Source organism: Octodon degus, unplaced genomic scaffold, assembly GCF_000260255.1.
Source record: "Octodon degus isolate 3935 unplaced genomic scaffold, OctDeg1.0 scaffold00094, whole genome shotgun sequence".
Classification (NCBI taxonomy): Eukaryota; Metazoa; Chordata; class Mammalia; order Rodentia; family Octodontidae; genus Octodon; species Octodon degus.
In genome coordinates, this window is record NW_004524670.1 from 9922984 (window position 1) to 9930483 (window position 7500).

The following is a 7500-nucleotide window of genomic DNA, read 5'->3' on the forward strand; positions in this document are numbered from 1 at the left end:
ACTCCCAGACTCCCGGAGTAACAAGCAGCGGCCGCTGGTACCCAGCCCGAGCACTGCTCCCCGGAAGCCGGCGCTCAGAGGTGGGTGTCCAGCCTGAGCGCGCGCCCGGGACTCTGGCGCCGAGCGTCCCCCGGCGTGGGAAAGGGTGGGCGATGGGAGGCTTCGACCCGGTAGCCCTCAAAGGCGCCGGGGACTTTAAAGGGCTTTTATGGTCCTTGCTTAGCTGGATGGGTTTCGGCTGTGCGCGTCTGAATTCCTAGCTTGGGAGGATCGCGCTTCTGGCTGCTTCATTCCGCACTTAGAGACTTATATATGGTTTTCCAAATTAACTTAGAGCAACCCCGCACCCCCAACACACAGCAAAGATGACCAGGCAAAAGCTGTGAAATCAGCTCTGGCTGGCTGTGCGGCCCCGGACCCCGACCGGCGGGCGTGAAGCCCAGGTTCCGGGTGCAGCTGCGGGCAGGACGCGGGTCTCCTCCCGGGATGGAGCGCTGAGGGCATCCCCGAAAGTCAGGAGCTCTGCGAAGACGGAGAGCCTGAGGGCTGGAGTGCCCTGGGCCCAGCCAGCCTGAGCCTTTTGGAATTGGGGTCCGGGAGCTGAGTTCCGGAGACGGGGCGGGAGGAAGTGAACGGGCGGCCCCGGGACAGGCTGGGCCGCGAAGTTTGCCCACATCTCTTCGGGGCCGTCGTGGGGACACTGGGGAGTTAGGGTGGGGGAGAGCGCTCCTGAGCGGCGCCCGCAGTCTTAAGAGCGAGAGATCAGTTCTGCGGAGACGGTCGAGGGGGACTGGAGCGGAGCGGGCGGCGGCGGCGCAGGTGGCTGGGATGAGCGGTGGGCGACCGCGGAGCGGGGCGGACTCCCGGGTCGCTGGGGTGGCTGAGCTCCCCAAGCCTGATGCAAGACGTCCGCCAGCAGCGGGGCCCCTCCCAGCCCTCAGAAAGGGGACGTCTGGGGAAGAGGCGTTTGTTTAGAGAGGCTGGGTTATCTTTGGAGACGGTAAAGCCCGCTTCTTGTGTATTGGTTTGGCTCTGGGCAACTGCGCGCTCAGACGTTGACAAATCGGAACTCTTCCCAGCTGCGGGTTTGAGTGCTATACCTGTGACAAGGCGAGCGTCCTCAGAGACACGACCTGCGACACGGCTGTCGCCTCTCCCTGGAAGCGCCTTTCTGTCTCAGCGCCTTCCCTCCCAGGCGCCTGGAGGCCGCGGAGTGCGAACCCACCTGCCATTGTGATCCCGGCGCTTTTCTTTCCTTGTCTTTGTTCTGATTAGAGTTCTCTTCAGCCGAACGCTTTCCTTCCTGGAAATGTTCCCAATTAAACAGGCCGCTCTTCCTCTCAGGCTGGCAGTCTCCCCAACGATAATCAATAAAATTTTATGGTGACCTGGCGAAAAATGATGTATATCTCAGACAGACTTTACCCTATTTTTTTATAGTATTGAGTCTTGCACCCAGGGCTTCATGCTGCTAGGCAAATCCTACATCACTAGCCCTGTTTCTTTAAACAGAAAGACTTGCATGATCTAAACAGCTGTCCAGTTACCCCTCCTTTCCAGTTTTGACCCTTTAGCCCTTTCTTTAAAAGCATCTTCTCTTTTTGTAAGGTGATGCGGGCCCACAGGAGTCATGTGAACCCTGAAATTACTTAGTTCTGTACTAACAAAATTAGTCCCGATCGAGAAAAAACACAAACAGTATCGCTGGGTCTCCCGGTTGTGTTCCTAACAGACTGCTGTAGCGTTCATTTCCATCACTTTCTGGAATGCTGAGGTCCTATCCTAAGAGAGACCGCCAGGCTTGGAGAGAGCACAGTTTGAAATCCCCATTCCCTCAGTTCTGGCATGACTGTAGGCATCACTTCCTGCCTGCAGAGGTCAGAGTCCTGTCTTCGGAATTCATTTCACTTTCATAAATGGTTCATTCCGACTTGGTAGCCTCAGGATCTCTTCTGTGTAAATGAAAGTAGGGCCGGGAGTGGTGGTGCACGCCTGTAATCCCAGCCTGTAAACCCAGCTCTCAGGAGGCTGAAGCAGGAGGATCATTGCAGGTTCCAGCCTGGACTACAAAATGAGCCCAAGGCCAGCCTGAACTGCATAGTGAGACCCTGTCTCAAAAAGACAAAAAACAAACCAACAGAGAACCAAAGGGAAGTAGGTTGTCTTAACTTATCAAGTGAGGGGAACATGACTCATTGGTTGATTGATTTCTAAAACTTTCAATATTTTATTTTTTGGAACATATTAAACGTTATTAAACATGCTAACTCTTTGGACTTTCTAGTTACTGTAATTCTTGGCTAGATACTAGCCTGATAGATTCCTACATCCCAGATTTCTGTCACAGTTGTTACTCCTAGTCTCTGGTTAGTAGGGTATTGAGAAATGGTTCAAGATGGGGCGGGGGGGCTCCAAAGCTGACTGGAGGTTGAATGGAGGGATTTTAACAACTGAAACGGGAGTGGGCTGAAAATTCACTTCTAAAGACCAGAGCTTTGGTGTTTAGTTCCAGTCTTTGGTTTTATACATATTTCAGTGCTGGGAACACTGGTGCTCTGGCTAGAATAAATTTCTCAACAGCTGTTCTCTGATCTTAAAGATTCAGAGTCACCATTTGCTCAAATAATTGTCATGGGTCCCTTGAAAGCAGTTGCCTAATGTATTTTTGAGGTTTGACAATTTAAGTCTGTTTTCATAGAACATGTTTTGTTTTGTTTTGTTCTTTGGTGCTGGAAGTCAGTCTCAGGATTCTTTACCTCTGAGCTACATGTCCACTTCTATTTAGTTTTTGTTTTGAGATAGGGTCTAGCTAAAACAGCCAAGGCTAGCCTTGAACTTGTGGTCTTCTTGCTTGAGCTTCCCCAGTGGCTGAGAATACTGGGATGCACCACCATGCCCAGTGGGTATAATTTTCTTTATACTGAACAAACCCAGCACCCAGATGCAGATTTTCTCTGGAGCTTTAAAAAAAAAAAAGGTTTAAATTCAGGTCACCCAGTGGTACCAGCTGTACCCAACATTACTTGGCATGGCTGCAGCTGAGGAGACTTCACACCGTGATGGTAGATAAAAGTCACTCTCCGTCTCATATATGTGCTGACTCTTTATGAGACAGTTCTCTCCAGGAACATAGAAGACTAGTTTTTAAATCTTGGGCATTGGCCCTCCAAACACAGGAATATAGAGAAGTTGAAACCAACCCTATTCTAAAAGCAAAATGACTCAAAGAGGAAGTTATAGGGTGTGCCTATTTGATTTTCAGTAGTATTTATTTTATTTATTTATTTATTTATTTATTTATTTATTTAGCGGAACCGGGGATTGAACTCAGGACCTTGTGCTTGCCAGGGAAGTGCTTATTCCACTGAGCCATCTCCCTGGCCCTTCAGTAGTATTTATTTATTTGTTTATTATTCTCGGGTCTCACTATGCAGTTCAGGCTGACTTTGAGCACACTTTGTAGCCCAGGTGGGTCTTGAACTTGCAAGGATCCTCCTGCTTCAGCTTCCTGAGTACTGGGATTGCAGGTGTGCATCACCACACCCGGCTTTCCATAGTATTTAATTAACTAAAGTACTTAAGAGATACAGAGAGTATGCAGGAAGATCTGACATTCAAGGTCAACCAGGACATCTTAGGAAGATCCTATCTCATAATAAAATTCTAAGGAGGGTTGAGTGGAGAGGTAGCTCAGTGCTCCTGGTGTTGAGTCCCTAGTATTACTATTATGTACTATTATGACTTTATAGGGCTATGGAGCTATAATTGTGACTAGCTCAGGATGCTAGCTTTTGTTTCTTTGCTTATTTGCTTTATTATTTTTGAGGCATGCTAGCCTTCAACTCACTATGCAGCCCAGGTGGGCCTTAAAGTCCCTTTGATCCTCTCGCCTCCTCCTACCCAGTGCTGGGACTGCAGGGGTGTCCAGCTCCAGGATGCTAGCTTCCTAGAAAACTGCTAACCCCAGTGCAAATTTGATTTCTCTGCTTTACCTCATTCTCTTGATAGTTGACTACTGTACAAATGAAGTGACCAATCCTTGTCCTTCTTCTTTGGGTTCTTTTGTTCCTACTGAAGTGAATTGTGAGACTGAGGAGTCACCCAGAGGAGGGACAGCCAGGGAGGAGAGGCTGTAGCACCCACTGTCCTCACACGCCTCTTTCTCCTTTCACATCTCCTGGCCCCCATCCAAAAACACAAGTGCTTGCCAGGCCTGGAGGGGACACTTTGAATAGGAGAGGAGCATGTAACTGGAATTTCCTTCCTTCTTGGTGGCAGTGTCAGAGTGACCGAATGGCCGTGGCTGGAGGAGATGCTCGGTGGAGGCAGCGCTGCTGATGTCGTCCCAGCAGAGGACAGGGATAGAAAAGAGACCAGGGAGCTTCCCTTGAGTGGATTTGAAGGCTTGAGCTTTGTGAATGGGTTTGCCTTCTCAGTCTTGGGAGGACACATGTGCTGGGGGAGGGGTCACGGTAGGAGTGTCAGGAGGGAGAGAGAGCTGCAGAACGCAGCGGGGAAAGTTGCTGCGCTGTAAACTCCTTTTCCTTAGGGGTTGACGGAGGATTTGTGGCTATTTTTGGTGTTTGGATTGGGCTAAGCCATGCACATAGATACTGTAGTATTTTTCTAGAGCTATGTGTGGCCAAAGTCCCTCACCGCCTTAGCCAAATTTTATTTAAGAGGTTGCGTATGCCGTAAAAATGGAATCTTAGGTCACCCATCTATAAAGATGGAGATGCCAAAATGTACAACCTATTTATTTCAAAACTCAAATTAGTGAGAGATATATGGAACTATGTTGTGCTGGTATATTCCTGCCTTTTTATTTATTTTCTTTTTTGGTGGTACTGGGGACACGATCAGGGCCTTCCATACTGAGCTGCCTGTCTAGTTTTTTTTTTTTTTAATTTTGAGTTAGGTCTCAGTAAGTCTCTAAGTTGCCCATGCTGGGCTTAAATTTGTGATCTTCCTGCCTCAGCCTCCCAGAGTGCTAAGATTACAAGCATATACCACCATGCCTGGCTTGATTGTGTTAAGTTAACCTAAGTTCTCTTTTTAAAAGTTTTGTAACTAATGTGAATAAGTACATAGTCTTAAAGTTTATTTTTAAATTCAAACAATTGGGCTTGGAAGATAGCTCAGTGGCATAAGCACCTCCTGGCAAGCACAAGGTCCCAAGTTTGATCCTCAGTACCACACACACACACACACACACACACACCAAAAAAAAAATAAAATAAAATAAATTCAAGTAATTATATAACAGATCGATTGTTCATTCTTCACACTGATGAAGAAGCATGGAGTTTGAGGCTCCGCAAGCCTCACTGCTCCCTACCCTGTGCTGGAGACTTCAGGGTGTGTAGTTTAACTGGCATCCTCTCTTTGCCTTACATTTGAAGCACTTGCACCATTAGCAATTCTTTTATTTTTCTTCATTTTTAAGTTTTTCTTTATCTTTTTAATATATCAGAAAATGCCCCTTATTAGGTAAAAGGCCCCCAATTTTGAGGATCCTGGTCTTAGGCTTTAGGCTCACACAGCGACAGTGCCGTGCCGTGTGCTGAGTGCTGCTCGCCTTTCTCTTTCCTGAGCTGCTACAAGATACCGCTCGAACCCTAACTTCACTATGGCAGGGACAAGGGTTCGTACACAAAGGGACAGTGTGGTGACAGTTGAAGTAACAACAGGTTTTAGGAAGAGCCAAAGAAGTCTAAGTAATGCAGTCTATTTTTTTTTTTCTTATTTAACTTGATGGATTTGCATAGCATAACTGGGTAGATAATTTCACCGCACCATTTAATTATGGTAGGCACAGCAGAAGCATTATTTTAAGCTTTTCTTTCTTTTTCTTTTTCTTTTCTTTTCTTTTTTTTCTTTTTTTTTGTTTTCTTTAGGGTACCCAGGATCAAACCCAGGAGTACTCTATATCCTTAGATCTTTTTATTTTCTATTTTGAGATGGGCTTTCCCTTAGATATCTCTGCTCACCTTGAATTCATGGTCCTATGTTCTTCCTGCTTCAGCCTCCCAGATAAGCAATGTGCCCAGCTTTGAGTTCATTCTTAAGTATTACAATGCCTTTAAATATATATATATACACACACACACACACACACACACACACACACACACTTATATATATATATTTATTTATCAAAAAAATAAAAATATTTATCAAGTTTTTCTGTCTGACCATTGGGGAGATAGCTCAGAGGCATGAGTGCCTACCTGGCATGCACAAGGTCCTGAGTTCAATTGCTGGTACTGCAAAAACAGAAAAAAAAGAAAAAAGATTTTCTTTCTTTACTTGTCCTAAACATTATAGATCCAAAAGTAGAAAATGTTCACTTATTGTGCATGCCATGCACCTGGGCTGGGATGAGCCAGGGTTTCATGAACAGCGTGGCTTAAAAAGCAGAAGATCATAGCACCTGTAGAGTACAGGCAGGCAAAATGACTGTGAAGGGGGACTGTCTCACTCAGGCGCCGAAAGCTCCTGTTTAAAGCCCTCAGCCCTCTACTCTGATTTTCTAGGACTCTGCCCTGTTCCCTGGGACCCAGGGCTCAATGGCTCCCAGCATCTGCACTGGGGCTACTGGGTCCTGGGACAGATCTCTGTGTCGCACATCTCCAGGGAGCCAGGAAATGCACTGGCTTTTAAACAACCTCTCTTGCTGGTGCCAGATGGATCCTGAGAACTTCCTGCCTCAGGGCCTGAGTAGCCAGGGGACACAGAGTCCCTCCTAGCTAGCTTACATCTCTAGTCCTATCTCTAACTTAGGAAGTAGGGAAATGTACCCTGGACCACGTCCTCAGGGAAATTCCTACGTTAGCTGATAACAATACATCCTGAATTGCTGGCCTTAGGTCTTCAGTAATGTTTACGTGTAGAGCTCAGGCGGTGCTGGAGCTCTAGGTCTGTGGATTCTGCCTGAGCTTTGTGCTGGTGGGAGCCCTTGAGCTCCTTTTCCACCACTTGGGAGTGATGAAATGTTGAGCCATTGTTTAAAGATAGGTAATCCTGGACCCAACATGTTGACCTTCCTTCACACTATGTAGAGGGGAAGCCTGTCCCAGTGGTGCAGTTCTGTAACCCCAGCATTTCTGGAGGCTGAGACTGGAGGATTGTTCAAGTCCAACTTGGGCAACTCTGTAAGACCTTGTTTCAAAATTAAAAAAAAAAAAAAAAAGCCCTGGGTTCAAATCCCCAGTGCCATAAAACAACAAGAGTGACAACAAAAATTCTATGTGAAGACACAATTATTGCTTTGTGCATATTTTATCAAAGAACTTTTTTTTTATGTATTTAGTATAGGGTCTACAGGGTCTCACTACACAGATCGGATCCTCCTGTTTTCAGCTTCCCAAGTGCTGGGATTACAGGCGTGTACCACCATGCCCGGTATCAATCCCGTACCCCAGGGGCGGGTCTGGCATGCTATGCCAGAGATCAAATCCCTGACCCCTGCGTCTGCCTAAGCAGGCGCTTTAATCTGTT

The 7500-nt window shown here is 46.9% G+C and overlaps 1 protein-coding gene across 6 annotated transcripts in view; it reads left to right on the forward strand.

Moving 5' to 3' along the window:
• The window catches only part of Akap2 (A-kinase anchoring protein 2), a 553389-nt gene that overhangs the window by 443773 nt on the left and 102116 nt on the right, over positions 1 to 7500 (forward strand). Inside the window, exon 1 of one of the 6 annotated variants that reach the window (XM_023722927.1) lies at positions 7 to 80. The exons of the other annotated variants lie outside the window; for them this stretch is intronic. The gene's annotated coding sequence lies outside the window, so the exon portion shown is untranslated. Of the gene's footprint in view, positions 1 to 6; positions 81 to 7500 lie in introns of those variants that run through there. 6 annotated transcript variants of the gene reach the window in all.